Here is a 19,856-nt window from a genome sequence, read left to right as displayed (position 1 = left end):
TCTTTGCCGATAGTACTGAATTATTCTCCCGCAGCTTTTAAGGGAGCCTTTAAACTTTCCTTATTGGTTTTCTGGGACAGTGATGTCTTTGTTTAAATATGCCGCTGAATATTTAGCATAACTGGCCATTACAAAGCATAAAATACTTGCTAACACACGGGGCATAAGGCCATGAGCAAATGCCGTGCTTCCCAAGCTCTTTAGAGATCAGTGAACTATGAAAAGCAGTCTCTTCAGCTGCCCTCTTGAACACAGTCGCTCAAGGGCTAGTGATGCTGGTATCATATTTCTAAAAAGCCTGCAGTTTCCCTTTTCAGAGACTCAAATGGTCTCAAAATGCACTAAGCTCTGAACCTCCTGCATCCATGGAGATTTGATTTAATAGATCACTTTCAAAGCTTAGTTTCTGTTGTTGTATTTATGTTGTTGATTATGAAAGTTAGGAATTTTGGTACTGTTTAACTGAATAGGTTCTTTAATATACATTTATGTTTCAGTTTTATTTGTATTTTTTTTCACATATTTCAATATTAACACCTAACAGTAAGATTTCTGTTAGTGTAATGATTTTAGGTCTTTAATCTGCTGACTTTAAAAGTGTTAAGTTGTCATAGTGTTGCTGTGGCTGTAATATGTAGTACGTGGCATGAGTGTTTTGTTGTCAAACAGCTATGCTTTCCAGGAATCTGAACCACCCTACACAAAAGGCTGTGAGCCATTAGGCCATAACACCAGGGCCAAGGGCTGCACTTAAATTCTAAATTTACCAGTAACTTTAGCTCCGATTGCATTTGTTCAATGTGGCATTGAAAGTATTTGGTCCTCCTGCCAAAAAAAAAAAAGAGAAAGCATTGTTAGGAAAACTGAAGACCATTCCATTAATGCTAATACCCACATAGAGTGTTTAAATTCACTTGACATGTTTGGGGACACGGGGTGAGGATTTGGTTTGGACTCAAGCCTGTGAGGCTACATCTCAGGGCCGCTGCACTCGGGGAGGCGGCTGTGTGGTGAGTGGCTCCGCAGGGGGCAGGTTAAGCCTGTTAGCCCCATGCGATGATGCCGTAGGTTTGCACCATCAAGGGAGGGAGCGGGCTGTGAAAGAGGTAGGCATGGAAAATCTTTTTTTTTTTTTTTTTTTTTATCTTGTAGACCATCACAACCAACAGAACCACTGCTATTTTTCCTCCTGTTTATGCAGGCCCCCATTAAGCCTGTCTACAGGAATATTTCTGCACCGCAGCTGACGGCCACAGCTCCCCAGGCATCCCTTTTATAAACCTTACTCATTTTAATAAGGTGCACTTCACTATCTTATCTCTGCTTTGGAATAAACATCATCTATAATGTAATACAAAACCTATTCAAGCTATGTCCAAGTTGTTAAAAAAAAGGAGACTAAAGCAGACATTGTTTGGGAAGTGCACCGGGCCTTAAAAGGACACGGACACATTATGTAATCATTTATTTGAAATTGAATAATTGAATCTGCCTTGAGGAGAAGCCAAGCTTAAAGAGAGGCCTGTTGGAAGAGGTTTTGAGGTGGAATGTCAGACTCAAACTAACTCTGTCTGCTTGAGGCAAACCAGACTTCAAATTACTTCAAGAGGAAAACAAATTTCACCGGTCACTGAAGTCACTTGAACTCATTTCACTTGCTTTTTGTCTCAGAACCATGGGAATTTACAATAAAACCATTTGAGCTTTGCCACTGTCATTTCAGTGGTGCCACATTGTAACTGCAGTGTATAGTCTATGTGCTGTGTGCCTCAGGGTGGATTTTTTTCTTTTCTTTTTTTAAATTGCCATTTGTCTTGGTATTAACAAGAAAATATACTAAAAGCGGGGTTTGCCCAGTAATCTTCTTACCTGAATCTGGGGATGCCACTCCTACTTCGTCCTTCACCATGCATTTATTTTGAAGGGATCTGTTTGAGGGGAAGCCTCTGAATCATTTATCTGCAGTGAGCACTAAATATGTAAATCGTTCACAATTAATTGTAGTATACATAACAGTGACTTACAGCCATGTCTGATTTGCATACTCCAACTGCGCGAGTTAAAAGGTGGCTTTTTGAGTTAAGAGGGTACATAAATCACGTGTTTACAGGTGGTGTGATGTGGATCTGTAATATTATCCTATTTACAACCTGTTTGCATTAGTTCGGATGTATTCTTTCAAGGGCCACAGCAGCTTATAAAATATTGGCACCATCCCAGCCATCCTAATGCTGCGATGCATGCACTCCACTGTTGATTAATTCACGTTGGCAGTAGATTTTCTCTGTATAAATACCTGCAGCACAATGACCAGGGTCATTAATTGTATTTAGTAATTACCGTATGACAGCCAGCAACAAATTAAAAAGGAAAAGGGGCTGTTTTTATTCATTTAAACTCTGTGTAAGTGGGTCACCACATTATCAAAATTGGACTATTGACATTAGCTCATATTCTATTCAATTTTCAATTGAGTTCAGGTTTATTTATAGGGCGCCAAATCACAACAACAGTCGCCTCAAAGCACTTTATGCCATAAGGTAATGAATTTAATATATTTGGATAAAAGCCTGACAACCAACGAGCAAGCACTTGGCAACAGTGGGAAGGAAAAACTCCCTTATAATAGGAAGAAAACCACTGTTAGTACCAGGCTCAGGGATTGGTGGCTATCCGCCGTGATCGGTTGAGAGTCAAGGAAAAAGAGAGACGCAGACTCGTAGGGTATACTTTATACTTTGTTTTAAATCTACATCATAGGTACATTGTAACCGCAAACCCCTCTGAAACTTTATGCCGTAACATGACATGAACGTCCCTAGAAATCATATCTACATGTCTTAATGCAGCCCACAGCTATTGTAACTGGCCTGTTCAGCACTGTTGATGACTCCTGTGTGTTCCGACTACTTTTTCACCACGGCTTTTTAATTTATCAGTGAGAATAACAATCATTGCCTCAATAAGGAATGATAATCATTGCTCCAATATAAGGACTCAGATGGCAGCGAATTCCTGGAGGGAGGTCGCTGAAACCGTCAGAATGGACGTGAGGGAATTTACAAAGAAGTGGAAAATCTGAAGGGACAAATATGTTTGCCTCCCCCCTCCAAAAAAAAGGAAAACAAAAAGAAAATGACCACAACAAAGAGCAGGGGCGCAGGATGGGAAAAATGTACCAGCATTTTATTTGTTTGTGTCGTGTCTGGCACCGCATATAAAACACGACCACAATGTAATTAATACATAAAACGCTACACAAAAGTATGAGTGCTGGCAACGATTTCAACCACCTACGTAGGTTATGTCGCACACTCTGCAAAGATTCACTGCATAAGTCTAAATCAACAGTAAGAAGACAAAAATGTAATGATATGTTGGTGGCATATAAACACACGGGGAGTGAACAGAAGTGCTCAGTGCCTCACTTGAAGTCGTGTAGCACAGAGGTGAAATTTGTGTTTTTCTGCATTTTTATCAGTTTTTTAAATCGTTTTTATCGTTAACTTGGTTTCCTTGGGTCTTTCCCCGTGTGTTATGAATAAATCTTCTTTTTTGGTACTGTTCTGGTTTTATTTTGTTGTATTTATCCGGGACACCTTAAAGGCCGGTCTGTGAAAATATTGTCGGACATAAACCAGTCTGTGACGCAAAAAAGGTTGGGGACTGCTGCTGTAGCAGTTTGAGCCTACAGCACCATAACTAAGGCAAAGTTCAGGTCACCTAATCAAGCCTTAACTATAAGCTTTATCGAAGAGTTAAAACTGGACAGGGTGTCTGTCTCCCAAAACCAAACTGGGAGCTTGTTCCACAGGACAGGGGCCTGATAGCTGAAGGGTCTGCCTCCCATTTTACTTTTAAATGCTTTAGACTAAGCCTGCAGTCTGAGAGGGAAGTTTGTTATTAGGATAATATGGTAGTGTGACATCTTTATGATATGATGGGCCCTGATCATTCAAGACTTTGTGCGTGAGAAAGATTTTAGTGCATAAAGCTTAAAAAGGAAACGCCAATGACAGTGACTTTGGTTATACAACTGCCTTCGCTCAGATGCAACCCTGGCTGTTTAACCTCTCTTTACATGGACACAGTTCATTGGAGTAGACTTAAAAGTCAGGCAATTGCCACTCATATCAGCAGCCAAGCAAATGCAAAGTGAAAATCAGAGAGAAGAAAACTCCTGCTTGGAAAGACATAAAGGGCAGTGTTGCTGCTTGGTCTCTGTGCCCCTGGTACGTTTTATGCGTTGCAGCTTGGCTGTTTTTGCATTCAAAGATGAACAGACTTTGTCCGCAATAAAACTGACCATAACGTTAATAAGGCTGCAGCTGAAGGTGGCATTGTAAAGATATCTGTCATTGCTCTGTGCCCGTGGGCCCCGCTGTGGTTTTATAGCTTTGAAGGGTAGACATTTTCTTTTTCTCAGCGTTTGCAAGATAGGCCTATCCATTCCCTCCTCTGTGGACAAGAATTCATTGCCACTTGGAAAAGAAGCCCTTTGATTTTTATGAGAGAATTTTTTTTAACTGTAGTCACACCAGTCATTTGACGGCGTGGCCATAACGTGAAGCTGCTCGGCATTTGCAGTTTTTTGCCGTACTCTTTTTACTTTGCTTTCCTGTTCCTGCTGCAGCTCTCGAGTCTTGCGGCAATACCTTTACCCTGAAATGAATAGTCCACTTCAAAACTGCTCAAACACCCTTTTGAGAATGGAGCCAATGTGATGGCAGCCAAGTGTGATTATTAATGGCGGGTCTCTATCTCTCAGGCCTTAATTGGTCTCTGCTGATTGCTCAGCGTTCTGATTAAGAAATGTCATTAAAATTGATGTATTATACTTCCATGTGGTTTTCACAGTTAGCTGCTTCAATCAATTGATAATTACGTAGATGATTTATAACTGGGGTTCATTCTGACAAGTTTGCAATAACGGACACGGTAGAACTTTTTCTGTACATCATTTGAGTAAGGCAGCGAGTGACTGAAAGTTGTACCGCTTCACCTTTTTATCCCAGTGATATTTTTCATTTTTAAGGTTATTAAGTATGTTAAATGTCATTCAGGAGTGGCCTTTGGACTGCAAGTATTCGAATTTCATCACAAATGCGTAGACAATTAGAGGAAGAGCGCAAATATAAATCTATAGGGAGAAGTCAATGAGATGGTTAATGATGTTCCTTTGTGTGGAGTTAATGGAAAACATCTCTAATTTCATGCCAAAGTAAACATTTCTCCTACGGGGGTTCAACTCATTTTGTTTTTAAAAAAAAAAATACGAGAAAGAAATTCAAGGTTTTCGTTTACACACCAGTGCCAATGCGCTTGGTTCGGATAATAAGTATTGGTAATTTTTGTCACATCAAACTCAATATATACAATATTGCCTGGAAGTTATTGACTGTTTATGTCGTTAAAATTCTAATCTTACGTTCCATAAAGAAAATGGGTGGTGGCACCAAAACACATCATATTCGGGTGCATATTCATTATGAATTTCTTAAAATATACTTCTTATATATGCACACTTGGTTGTGTTCTAACTTTTAATGAGATTTCACTCTGGATTATTTTGGCACTGTTACATAAACAGCCATATGTCACAAATTTTATTTATTTTTTTTAGACTCTGCAACAGCAGATGTATTTTAGCCCCATAAATTGATGGTGGAAAAAAATGTTTAAAACCCAGCGAGTTGTTGTCTTTTATCATCCTCTCGAGAACGATTTGGCAAGGTAGCCCTTTCCATTCCTGCACAACATCACAAATGCAATCAGACTTTTTTTCCTTCCCTTCACCCCAAGAATAAAGAAATAAGCTTTCATTCACTGTGTTTCATCTTTAAAAAAAGACAAAATGTACTCAAGATCCAGCCCTGCAGAAAGCGTGACTCGGTGGAAGTGTCAGCGAAACAGGATAAATGAGCATTCAATAACATTTCCCTTTTTGAAAACGTTTCCCCGTCTGCTTTGCCCATCCTGGGAACTAATATACCTATATCGGTGTATTATTTTGAAGGAGAAGAAAATGTTTGTGGCATAGCTCACAGAGGGACAGTAAAGGAAAAGAGAGATGTAGCTTCACATCAAAAATGTGTACACAAATGCTGTGATTATCGGTTGTCTAACAATCACAGCGATAAAAGGGCACCAACAGTGTTTTGCTTAAATACAGCGCATTTTCGTTTGTATTGGAGTTTTATGTGGACTTGCAGAAATGTGTAAACAGAAGTGTTTTTTTTGTTCCGATGAAGGGAGCCTAATTTAACTTTTTGTTCTTTCTCACACTGCGTCATCTACGATGTCAGTGCATGTTTGGTGTGTCGGTAAAAAGAAAAGGCAATGCTCTTTGTGAAAGTAGAACAAGAGGGTTTTTTGGCAGCTCTTAAAGTTCAGTGTGGCTGTATTGCATAGTGGTTTATGTAGGCTGCTCTGAGAAATGTATGTATACGTATATACTATATATATTACATGACAGTAGTGCTTTTGACAATATCTGGCGCAGTCGGATCAGACATCCTTTAATCTGCCAGTTTTCTAGTCTGTACGAAGCCTGTGTGATGTCCAGTACGCAGTTAGGAAACCGTCTTCCTGTGCTCTACCTGTACTAAGGCAAGACCCTTATCTAAACCGTAACTGAGTAAATGTGGTAGTGGGATTGCGTCATCTCCTATTGTGTGCTGCAGGGGCATCAGCTAATTCACCTAACATTTTGTGGAAACGGCTCCTGCGTGACCTGCGGTGGATATCTGCTTGTTGAAGCCCCGTCTTCAGATATTAGAGAATCCACAAAAATGTGATTATATTCTTTTTATTTTTTAATTGTACGCTGCCGTGCAAAAGGGTCATGAAATTTTTTTTCAAAAAGACAACAAAATCCCGACACCATAGATTGTTTTGTTTAAAGCCTCTTTGTTTGCCAAATTGATCTTTATTTCTTTTATTTGCGGTGATCAAAACGATAAAAAGATGTCTACCAAGTTTTTTTTTTTCCTTCCCCCCCCCCCCCTCACTTGTTTTCAGCAAAAAAATGTCATTGTGCATAGATTCCAAACAGAAGCACGTACTCTTTCATAAACAGACAGACACAAACAAAGAAGGAGACGTGGTGACTTCCAAAGGCTGCCACCGTCGAGGAGTCAGATGATCGCTGTTTTTACCAACACCAGCTCTGTTGTTACGTGCGACAATGAGGCCCTTTGAAGTGTCACGTCCCATGCAAAAACTCCTTTGTCGTCATCTCAAAAAGAGCAGAGCTTTCACTTTTGTGTATTATTGGAAGGTTTTTTTTCTCACATTTTCACTCAGACATTTGTTTGCTACTAATCCCAAGGAGCTTTCCAGCCATATATGTTTAGTTTGGCTGTCTCCCACTGCCAATTGTCTATTGTTGACCTCCGATATTCTCTCGGGACTGTTGTAGAGCCATTAATAGTACGTCTGTGTGTAGATCTGTCCTCACTTTCATACTCTTTGAGTGAATGGAAACCTGTTTCTTATTAATTTTTGAGAACACCAGAGTGTTAGGACCACGTTTATAGCAGTGCTTTTTTTTTTCTCAAAGCCTTCACATTTACCAACTGTTATTGTTTCTGCAGGTGTAGACAGCAATACTCAAAAGATCTAATTTGTCTGTGATGAGCATCCCCATCCACAAGAGACCAAAGGTACGGTAAGATATGAAAAGCTCATTATCTTAAGTCCCAATAAACATCTTATTATGCCACCGACAAGCCACACGGCATAATACAAAAGCACAATAAAACATGAGTCAGTCATATTCTGCCATGTCTTTTTATTGTTTTGTTTTTTTCCATGGAAACTCTTTGGAGCCATTTTAATTTCACAAATTTTACTAACGATATTGCTGTAGAGGAGAAGGGCTATAAAAATCTAATCTGATTATGCTCTAATGCGAGCTGACAAAACCTTGATTGTTTGATACAGCTTACTGTGCATAACGTGTAGTGTTGGCCTGGTTTGGCGGGGGGTTGATTGTCTGGAATTACTTGATATATGGTGTCATTAATTCTGCTTGACTTCCCTGCCGTGTCCATAAAATGAGTTGTGTCTGTCTTTGTTTCTTTCCCGCGATGATCTCGCAGTTATGTCGGCAAGCAAAACAAAGTTGGTCTCGAAGCAATTACTTGGGCTAGAGTCTGATCTCGGGTCATTAAGAGATAGGATTACTCCTGGACCGCGGGACCCCAGGAATGTGCAGACCCCTCCGGTGGTCTGCTCACCGCTGATGAAATAGAATTGAATTAATGGGGTTGCCCACTGTGAGGACTGATTAGAACGACATACTGGCTTTGATCCCGGAGCGAGGTGACCAGGCATGGGCGCCACAGGCATCGAGGCGGGGTTTCATGTGTGTGTGTGTGATTATGTGTATGTCCTGTCTTGGGTCAGTGCATCACTAATGAACGGTGCTCATTACGTGTGCTCTTTGCTGGGTTCATATCTCACTGGGGTGCTCCAGGTGTAAAATCACTCGATGGTGTTGGGTTTGTGGAAGGTGGCCCACAATCATCCTGCTTTTAGATTTGGCAAATCATCTGTACTCCTCAATGCATTTTAAATGCCTCCCCTTTGATCACAGTTGCAACTTGTGTGTTGTAGTCTGAGGTTAAATTTAGTTCGGTGCTATAGGCCGTTCCCTGCAGTCCATCATGTGCTGAAGTCTAATAACACAGCTGGAATTTTTAACCACCGGTGTTTACCACTTTTTGGTTCAAGTAGTGTACGAGTTGGTAATTACCAGTTGAGCGTAACATTGGGCTTTTGTGCATCAGGAATTTCTTTGCTTAGTTATTAAGTAACAGAAATGCTCTGCCACAGCTCACAGTGGGCCAGGTGTGGAGTAGAGTGTTTACATTTTGGTCAGTCTAATGCAGCAGATTGAAAATACAAGTGCTGTTCGGGAAAGGTTTTCTTAAAGTGTTCAAGTGTTGAGATTTGAGTGGGTTGAGATATTATCAGGCATTCTTGGAGCTGCTAACGCGGCCTAAAAAATTCTGGCAAGGAGTTATAGCTTTGTCAGAGAAATCTGAGCAAAGAAGGGACTTGGTGACAGTGAGATTGATATGCTTAATCCTTTAGAAATTAGCTTCTGTCAGTGTATGGATTCATTATGAATACTGCTTCATGTAATGAAAACTTCACTTGAATAAATTTAAGTCGTATTTTACAGTAGCCGACGAAATTGGCAACCTATAACGCCAATTTACACTTGCACTTCTCAATTTACTTGATATTAATAGGCGAGAAATGTCTCAGCTGTCCTCAGTCCTTGTGATGAAATGAACTGCGTCACGGTTTGAGAGTGTGAAAGGCCTGTTATTTGTTTGTGTGATCATTGTGCTGCTCGAAGGTGGCAAGAGATCCAGATCCAGAGATCATCACTGATGCACTGTTAGCATTTATAAAGTTGCTTTTTTTGTGATCGCTTCTTTTTTACAAGTTATAATTGCATTAGTTTGGGGATGACGTGAAGAAATCAGCAAACGCTGCACTGCAGGATTTTATTGACTTGTTTCAGTCATTTCAAGACTACACTCCATGGACAAAAGAATTGGACCGCCCCTTTTCATCTAAATTCGCCTTGGTGTTTCTGGTCCCAGTCCCAGGTGGCCATGCTGTCTGCCCTTCCAAACATTTGAAAAGACTCAGTCATTCTACAGAGCGCACTAAATACGAGGCCACTGTTGCCAAGTCAGTTTGTCTCCTAAATATTACTTGATCAGCAGTAGGAGTTATTATTGCAAAGATCATGTAAAGTTACTTAGTGGGGTCACTGAGTGCTGAGGTGTTTAGTTGGTGAAAGTCACCAGTGTTCTCCTGACTCAGTAACCACAGGGCTTAAAACCTCCTCTAGCATTAGCATCAGCACAAAAACTGCATGCTGGGAGCTTCATGGCTAAGCAGCTCATTACTTTTGACCTTTCTGCATTTTCTTTCCTCTTTTTAAGAAACTCTTAATACCTTCTAATACTTAAAAAAAATAAATAAACGAATACCTTAGGAGTTCCTTTAAACGACTACAATAGTTGTTTTTTTTTTTAAAAGGCAAAAGGGGAAATTCATTTAATTTCAAAATTTCTAGAATTTTGTCACTATAAAAAAACTCAGTCACTAAACCCTTGATGCCATAAGAGATCATTCCACTCAGGACAGGAATGGTGTTCACTCAGAAAGCCTTTGTATCCTTTCTAAATGGACAAATGCACCCAACCATGCCAACAAAATACCCCCAACTAGGGCTGTTCGATATAACGATATATATCGGATGACGATATAAAAACATCTATAGTTTCATTTTACGCTATCGTTTGTTTCGTGGTGTCGCAAAATAAACTCTTTACGGCAATATTTTTTCATCGTTTTGATGGTCACTGTAGTGGCTATATTAATGTCTTAAAGTTCTCTCTTTCTCTTATATTTAATATAACCACACTACGGACGGACAAGCGCCTGTTTTTATGCGTTGTCGTTGGCAACAACGACGGTAACATCATCGCGTGTCCGCTTGTTTATGTTCCACATAAGCCTTTCACAATAAAGCTCAAGATCCTGTTGAGACTTTTCAAAATAAACTGAATCACATGAAAGATGCAGATTATTTATGGATGAGAATTAAAAAAGAGCCGTCAGGTGCTAAAAAATAAACCTTAGACTCAAACCTTAGAACAGGCTTTTCCCCGCAGCACGCCGTGTAATAAATACTCACAAAGAAAACGGCGGCTGTTACAACTCATGTCTAAAAATGTATCGTTTCATGCATCGGTTAAAACACTCGACTCCAGGTCCACGACGCCCAGCTGGAAACACTTCACGCAAGTCGAGCTGCCCGAGATTCACAGAATTTACAGGAAATGTTAAATTCTTGTGATTTATATCGTTATCGGACGATAGAATTCTTATATTGGGATATGAGATTTTGGTCATATCGCACAGCCCTACCCCCAACTGGTCAAAGATTGAGTTATTTTTATTAATATGTCCACCCTCTATGTATTTAAATAGTAAAATCTTTTATTTGAATTAAACACCAGGCCATTGTGATAGTGTTGGTCGTCTAGAACAGCCATAGTCACCTTTGCCTTATTATGTTGTATTTATACTCCAGTCCAAACTAATTGTTGGATTACTAATCAGTAATCCAACAGTAATCTTTTGCTTTCGGTGATATTACAAGAATGGTCTTTAAACCTTTGAAGGCCACTATTTGATACCCTGCATTTAACCCATCTACCCACTAATTGAAAGTGTCTATGGGAATATCTTACAGCTAGTGGTTACCCGCTGGCTATAAGGTGTTACCATCTGTCTCCATGTGCCCATAAAGCTCAGAGCGGTTTGGGGATTTTTCCATTAGTTGGTACGACTGTTTTACGCCAAACAAACTGCACCACATTCAGCTCAGAGTAGCACGCTGAGTTGCATTTTCATGGGGCCATGGTGTGGTTATTTGTTTCTGAATGCTGCTGTTCAAATTTCAACCAAAAAGAGTTAGAGATCTAGAGTGTTTTATCTGCTCCAGACATTCTTTGTGTGGATGTGCCCTAAATCCACACAGCAACATGTGAAAAGGAAAAAGAAAATACCGAATTCTAATGATCAGAAATGTTGCACTGCCTGCCAACAAAACTCAATAAAGTTTTGTTTGTTTGTTTGCTTTTTAAACCACATATCTTGGGAAATAATGGTCATCATCACCCTTGTTTGCCCAGCAGTGTGCTGTTTATGTTGGGCCCCCAGACGGTAAGCTTGAGCTGTCTGCCAGAATCATTCTCAAGGCCGCCTCAAGTAATGATAGATGACAAGCTTCTGCGAGGAGGAAAACGGGTCCCTCCGGTAGCCACGCAGAGCCGCTCAGACAAAGGTGCTATCATCTGGCAGCCCATCCTCTGTGCTATTGTGGAGGAAGGTTGAGGGGTGGAGGTAAATAAAAGAGTGGAAGAGTGTCTGCAGCGGCTAATGAGAAAGAAAGTTACATCTCTCCTGTTGAGGAGTGCAGTAAATTGCTGTGAGGCGTGTGCATTGACTCCTTCTTGTCAGTGAATACTAATAAATCCCGGTGGTCACCTTGATTAAGCTGAACATGAAGTTCCAGTTTTGTGCTCTCGAAAAGGGCTAACCTTGACTTTAGACTGAGCAGGAAATCTCTCGTCGTCATTAATGGATTCAAAGAAAATGTATGTTTTGCACTCGTTTTAGGCTCTCTCTCTCTGTTAAACGCTGGTATGTTTCAAGCAGCAAAGACGACGTAATTTTTTCCTTTTAATAAATGTAACAGGAAAAATATATTTACCATGAAAATGAGATTTAAAAAATAAATCTTTCCCTTGGCTCTGTGACTCCATTCACTGAAGACACTGAGATGCTGTAGCCAGTATCCAGACCTTGGGTTTACATTATTCTTACATTATTTTCTGAAGCTCCCGAGGTCAAGAATAAATAAATAACAAACAACCTTCCCAAAGATATTCATATCCTTACTTGAAAATACTTCTTTTTCTATGTTACCATGTGGGCTCAATGTCGTTATGCACAGTTCAGTTCAAACCAGCAATGTAGTTAGAATCTAGCCTTCAGCGATGCTAATATTTCATTTAATAGTATAGATTTTACACTATAGATACATTAAGATATTAGCATTAATTAAAAAGTGAACAGCTGTTTTTAAATTTGATGTGGTGGGAACAGTAAAAATGGCTGAATAAGTAACTTTATCTGAAAATTTGGACCCAAAGTGATTCAAGGAAGGAGAAATTGTTAGCATTACAGCAACAGGCATCGAGATCGGGTGGATGTCAGAATGTGTACATGCTAAAACGCCATGTCACGCCAGAGGTCTCTGTGTGACTTGCCCACAGCCTTAGAGAATGATACTTCTTACTTAGATGTCTTGGAAAATTTCAGAGATGATGACACCGCTGATCAATAAAGCAGCCTACAGTCATACCATAATTAACTTTATCAAACCACACAGTGCTTTAACACAACAGGGTGCGTCAGAGTGGTAGGATAGGAAGTAATAACAAAACTCAGGAATAAAACAAAACAGGTTAAAGAAGAGTTTATACCATAATACCATATAATTAATACCATAATTCCCTCCACACTCACCACCAAGCTGGAGCATCTGGGACTCAGCTCATCTATGTGTCAGTGGATCTCCAACTTCCTAACTGGCAGACCACAGGCAGTAAGGATGGGCGGACATGTCTCAGCCTCCACCACTCTCAGCACTGGAACCCCCCAGGGGTGTGTTCTGAGCCCCCTGCTGTACTCTTTGTACACATATGACTGTGTGGCCACTACCAGCTCCACCACCATCATCAAGTTTGCTGACGACACCGTCGTGGTGGGCCTGATCTCTGATAACAACGAGATGGCCTACCTGAAGGAGATTAGGAATCTGGAGAACTGGTGCCAGAGGAACAACCTCCTTCTAAACGTCAGTAAGACAAAGGAGCTGATAGTGGACTTCAGCACTAAGCAGGAGAGGAACTACCGGACCCCCGTCATCAACGAGTGCCCAGTGGAGAGACTGGACAGCTTCAAATACCTCGGAGTTCACATCACGCAGGACCTGTCATGGTCCTGTCACATCAACACCGTGGTGAAAAAGGCCCAACAGCGTCTCTACCACCTCAGACGCTTGAGAGACTTCCGACTGCCCTCCAAGGTGCTCAGGAACTTTTACTCGTGCACCATAGAGAGCATCCTGACGGGAAACATCTCAACCTGGTTCGGGAACAGCACCATGCAGGACAGACGAGCTCTACAGAGGGTTGTGCGGTCAGCTGAGCGCACCATCCGCTCAGAGCTCCCTGACCTGCACTCAATCTACAGCAGGCGGTGCTGGACCAAGGCCAGGAAGATCGTGAAGGACCTCAGCCATCCCAACAACAGACTGTTCTCTCTGCTGAGGTCAGGAAAGCGATTCCGCTCCCTGAAGACCAACACAGAGAGACTGAGGAGGAGCTTCTTCCCGCAGGCGATACGGTCTCTCAATCACACCACCACACAGTACTGACCCACACATATGGTTCTTACACACACACTGGACTTTCTGGACATTGTTTTCACTTCATCACTTAAATCACTTTAAGCATATTTGCACTGCACAAGACATAATGTGGATTGCACAACACTGGTCACTATATTCTTCATTTCCAGTTAATATTTGTACAGCTGCTGTTATTGTGTATATATTTATTTATATTTCTTCATACATTCTTATATAGTTCTATATTGTGTATTTTGTTGTACAGTTATTTTATTTTCAACTTTAATTTATATATTTTATCTTATTCTCCCAGTTAAATTTACCCTTCATTCTAATTTGTGTTGTACAGTTATTTCATTTTTAACCTTAATTTATATTTTATTCCCTCCTAGTTAAATTTACCCTTTTTAATTTTTCATATTTATTTCCTATCTTATTCATAGCCTCTTCCTTTTTTTTTTTTTTTTTCTTTAGGTCACGAGCAGTTGTCTAAGCATTTCACTGCATATCGTACTGTGTATGACTGTGTACGTGACAAATAAAATTTGAATTAGAATTTTGAGTTTTCAAAATCGCATTCAGCAGCAGCAGCTTATTTGTTGTTGAAGCCAAAATCCCAGGTGAAAATAGCATTTAGATTGTTCAGCTTTTGTTGTTTTAATGTTGTGGCTGCTTGGAGTATATTCCTTTTTATCCTTTAACTAAAGTCTGTAATATTACACTTTGTGCTTATCCACACATGTTCCTTCACCTAATGGACTGTCCCACTGTGACGGGATAAAGACATTAAATGCAAAAAGGTGCCTCATCTCCCACAACCACTTACTTCAACTCAGCGGAGTACAGCAGAAGTTGCCTTATGTAATGTTTCATAGTGTTTTTAAAAACCCTACGTCTGCCACTATTATTAAAACAGAGTGTCTTCACCTGCTGACGAAGGGGAAAAGAAAAAAACCTTTAGAAAGGCATTCATTGGGACACAGCGCGCTGAGGTATTAAGCTGCAGAGACAGGAAGTGTTGGGAGTGTAGTGGAGGGGGGTAGTCCTGGGGAAAGTAATGTTCTAAGCAGAAAATAATGGCACTAATGACATGACCCTCTGACCTGGGCACCATGAAGCGCATGTCTGATATTGTCTTGGTTGAGAATAATCAGGTGTGTAGGAAGGGCGGGGGGCGTTAGGAGCAAGGTCAGGGCCTGGTGCCATTCATAAGACAACCTCTGGCCTTCACAGCACACACACACACATCTTTAATGATAGAAAGGGGTGGGGTGGGAGCACGGGGATCCCATTCACATGCTGTCACCAGACCATAACAGAGTCGGAACATAAACGCACATTCATAAACACTGACTGCGACCCCGCGCTGTCGTACGTACCCGGTTATATTCTTGTCACATAAACAGTGAGGCATTGTCTCCTGCACGCCCCTGGAGTGATTAAGACGTACGGCGCGGCAGGGGGTCGGCCCGTGGTTTAAAGGAGCATAGAATCGGAAGAGGCTGACACACAGAAACGCGCACACATACACGCAGCAGGGGTTTTAGCATGGCATCTTATCCAGGCCATTGAGGCTAATATCTGTGAATGGGGCATGCTGGCATTTTCATGGTATCGGTGTTGTCGCTTTTCCTTAAAGCGCCCTGAGGGACTGCACGGTATGATCACATCATAAGGGAGAATGGGGGTGAAAAAAAACTACCCTACCACTTTACCTCTAATGTCCTCAATCAGGAGCAGATGACTACAATAAAGGCAATAATATTTAAAAGTCATTAAAAACTGTCGGCTCACGTTTGGCTCAGCAGATAAAATTTCTCCGCTTTGCAGCTTAAAAGGTGCGAGGCAGCCTTGCTTTGGCTCACCGTCATGTGCTCATAGTGATGTTTAAATGACCGGTTTTATAAGCTCTTATGTGCAGCATTTCAAATAGCACACTGTAAATTGAATAGGCTAGAAAAAAAACCGTACTGTATTCATTACAGCTTCAAAATGTCACTTGACCTTCCACCTTAAAAAGTGCTCAGGGTTATAAAACTTAATTTGTTTAAATTTGTGTTTAACCAGAAAACAAAAAAGACACACAAAAATCACTGAAATTAAAAAATAAATCAGTCTCTGCAGCGTGTGCATCACTGAGCCAAGGATGAGCACGCTGGGACACGCTGATGCTATCTGCCGGCTGCAATTCATTGATTAGACCCATGAGCTGGAGAAATACCGGGATTTGCAAAAGCGTCCACGCGAAGAAAAAAAATCATTGCATTGGAGAAGCGTCGATAAATAGGCTTTACCGGGCAGTTTATTGAAAGACCCCTTCAGTTCCCATTTTAAATTGCCAACTCGGGCGAGGAAAGCGAGTATAACGCTGCGATATGATGCAAAGAGAAAGCTGAAAAATGTTCAGCATCGCCAGCTGTCCGTCCATCCATCTACTCATGCACAGAGTCCTGTCAGCCGTGCCTCGCCTCAGCCCTCCATGCCAAACATTCGTGTCCCCCTTTCGGTGAAAACGTCTTGCAGCCTGATGATATCAAGCAGCGGGCTTTGCCATTTCAGAGCACACAGTATGTCTGTCATGTCAGCTGTCTTATTTAAGAATATCTACACCTCAACGTCCCCTATTGCCCGGCCTCCATGCAAGTAATGTCGTATTGATTTTTATGCTTGGCATCTGTGCTCCGGCTATAACGTTAAGTCACGACCCGTAAATCAAAGCTTGGTTTGCGTCATTAGTTGGCATGCTATTGTAAGATGGTTATCGCTGCACATGAGGTGTATTGTTTCACTTAATCTCTTGAGCAGCGCTCAGCTCGAGCTCAGATATAAAACAGTGTGTGCTTCTGGAACAGAATCATAGGTAATTTCATATTTGCAGAACATTATATTGTATTTTATTACATTGCTCTTTCCTCCACGTACCACAGAAGCGACTATAAAAAAGCTTGTTATCTTTGTATTTTTTCCTCATATATGTTTGCATCTGGTCAAGCTATTGTATTCAAGGATACTGAGAGTATGCGCATATAAACTAGAGCCTACACAATGCATTATGCAATATCAGAGATGGAGATAAAAACCATGACTTATTGCTGTTCCTTCCTCCTTGTTGTCTGCTAAACTTGATTGAACGTTTTTCCATTTTTCAGCTGACTCAAGCTGTTTTGCAGGCAAAAAAAAAGAAAATGTATATAGGATTTCTTCTTCTTTTGCTTTCTGGGTCGAGCTGTTAGACAGCGTCACCGCTTCCTGTCCTGCATCATTTAAAGAAAATGAAATAAAAAAGTAAAGCAGCACGCCGATGTTGTGAATATCCCGTGTCCACCCCGTTCCAGCCCCTGTCAGATTCACAGATACGTTTAAAAGGAAGCAATTTCCATGCCTGGTATGAAGCCTCCTTTTTAACCTTAATTACATCGCAGCTCTGTACGGACCAAATGTCCTCTGCCGAAATTAATTTCCCAACAGGGACTCTTATCAAAGAATTCAGATGTACCTCCTTATCATCAGCGGTCAGTGCCACTGCGTTATAATGTACTTGCTGCCAAATTTTTATTTGCATAAATGTTGACACGAGCCTTTATAGCCATCCAGAGAGTGCATCTCATTATGTCACCTATCGCTTATGTACGGCGTCTCAGATGTCCGCCGCCGTTCTCAGGCGTGACAAAGATGTCAGGGTTTGCATGCATGAGACAGAGAAAAGCATTTAACTGCATTTTCCACTTAAACTGGGATTCAGGAGTGCGCTGTCATTTATGCGAAAGGTTATTGTCTTTCAGCAGAGATGGCAGGGCGAATACAGATTCCGAGTAGTGAGCCATTACCGACATGCTACAGGTCATCTGCAGTTATGTGTTTATCCGGTCTCTTGTAGATGGAGATTTGGTTTTCACCGTTTTGCCCTGGCTTTAATGACACAATCCAGGAAGCTCTACGATGATCCACAGGTTGTGCATTTTAGTGTGCATGTAAAACGATTAAAGTGATCCTAGTGCAGTTTTATGGATGGCACACATGTGTAGCGCAGATGTCAAAGCAACACTATAGGGGCTCATACTTATGAGCGAGCATTCCTGCACCATATGTGTTTTTCCTTAACTCCGCTGCCCTCGAATCTTCTTTCAGAAACCGCTGCATACTGCTGAGGCAAAACAAATCACCTTTCAGTTTAAACTCCCGCTGCTTACTAAAATAATCAAAATTCACATCGAGCCTCAAAACCCACACATCGAAACCGTCTTTCCTTCCAAGCTGTAAACCCCCTAAAAAATGAAAGTGCCGCTTGTAAAAATTGATTTTGAGATTGAAGCAGAAATTTGTGTTGATAGCAGTACTTGGCACTATAGCATTGAGAATCTGAGCTGGGGAGAAAAGTTCAGTATGCAGTGAGTACCTGGCTCTGTTTCTTTTTGTTTTTTTTGAGTGTACTTGAGGTGTCGGATGAGCAGGTTGCGTTGGCTTTTGAGAGCAGTTGAAAAAGAAGCTCGTCTATACGCGCTGACCTTCCGCGGCTAGACGAGCCGATGAAAGAAAAACAATTAACGTCAGTGAAAAGTCTATTAAAGCACCGCGGCTCTCCGTCCGTCTGTTGCGCAGGTGTTACTTCAAAGATGCCACCTACAAAGTTTTGTAAAAAACTTGCATCGCGACTGTTAAACACATTTTTAAATCCATCCGGTGCACATTAATCCGAGCCTCTCCCGGCTCTTTTTCCTCAGTCATTATGTCTCATAATGTCACTCGACTATCACTCAGCTGTTTTTGTGTTGAGTTTGCTTCTCTGTATGCCAACCTCTGCTGCTTTTGTCAGTCTTACATCCACCCACCGAGATCAGATTAAAGCAGATATGTCGAACACAGCACCACTGAGTGGCATGCCTGGAGCAAAGCATGCTGGGATTTAGCGGCTCGTACGCTGCTCTGTGACAGCTGAATGGGCGAGTGATGTAAGTGGCACTGTCCCTCCTGTAATTGCTGTAAACTAATTAGGATGTATGGTTTGTGGGCATTTTAATGGAGCTGCACTGTAATATGTTTTTTATGAGATTTTCCGTAATCTTGTTTTCTCTGCGACTGTCGCTGCACATATGTCGTTCTCTATTTTATCGAAACATTTCACTTGGTAATTAGGTTCTTTACACCTGTGCTTCATCAGCAGACTCATAAATGCTGAAGGCCTTACTTTTCCTCAGTTTTTAGCAGTTCTGTGCTGTACTTTAAGTTGGGTGTACTTCCATGTAGTGCAGTATTTACTTCGTTTATCCCGCCGCCATCTACCGGTCACAGCCGATGGCGTCCCCTCACTCAGCCTGGTTCTGCTGGAGGTTTTTCCTTCCCACTGTCACCAATTGCTTGCTCATAGGAGGTCATCTGATTGTTGGCGTTTTTCATCTGTTATTGTAGGGCTTACAATTTAAAGAGCTTTGAGGCGACGGTTGTTGTGATTTGGAGATATATAAATAAAATTTAACTGATTTGAATTGGTTTGAATTGTGACGGGGTAGTGTAGTCCCCAAACTGAATGTGGGAAGCTCCAGCCATGACTATTTAACACACATAAACATCACACTTAGCAACGCATTTATCTTCAGTGACTAAAAGTCCAGCTAGATAGAATCAACAGCTGATACTAGCTAGCTCGCATCACAGTCAGCACTCCTGATATATCCTCCACCTCCCACTGGATGAAAATTGGTTGGGGGTCCCTTCCGTGGTTTAGATAAGATGGCAACCACTAACTGTGAGAATTAATCTGGGTTCTTGCAGTGCTCTGTACACGTAGCTGTACTTGTCAGTGTGAATGCACTCAAAATAGCAAGAATGTGCAGGCAGATTTGAG

At 41.3% G+C, this 19,856-nt stretch overlaps 1 protein-coding gene across 15 annotated transcripts in view; it reads left to right on the top strand.

Moving 5' to 3' along the window:
• klhl29 (kelch like family member 29) overlaps window positions 1–19,856 on the top strand; it is a 286,208-nt gene that overhangs the window by 21,527 nt on the left and 244,825 nt on the right. For 6 of the 15 annotated variants that reach the window (XM_004542178.2, XM_076873708.1, XM_076873707.1 and 3 more), the window contains one exon: window positions 7,596–7,664. The exons of 7 other annotated variants lie outside the window; for them this stretch is intronic. The gene's annotated coding sequence lies outside the window, so the exon portion shown is untranslated. Of the gene's footprint in view, window positions 1–7,595; window positions 7,670–19,856 lie in introns of all 15 variants that reach the window. 2 more of the 15 variants (XM_076873710.1, XM_004542175.5) reach the window with 1 other exon arrangement.

The sequence above is a fragment of the Maylandia zebra genome, linkage group LG15, assembly GCF_041146795.1.
Source record: "Maylandia zebra isolate NMK-2024a linkage group LG15, Mzebra_GT3a, whole genome shotgun sequence".
In the NCBI taxonomy this organism is placed as follows: domain Eukaryota; kingdom Metazoa; phylum Chordata; class Actinopteri; order Cichliformes; family Cichlidae; genus Maylandia; species Maylandia zebra.
The sequence above is the reverse complement of the archived record's forward strand: the minus strand, read 5'-3'. Positions and strand labels throughout refer to the sequence as shown.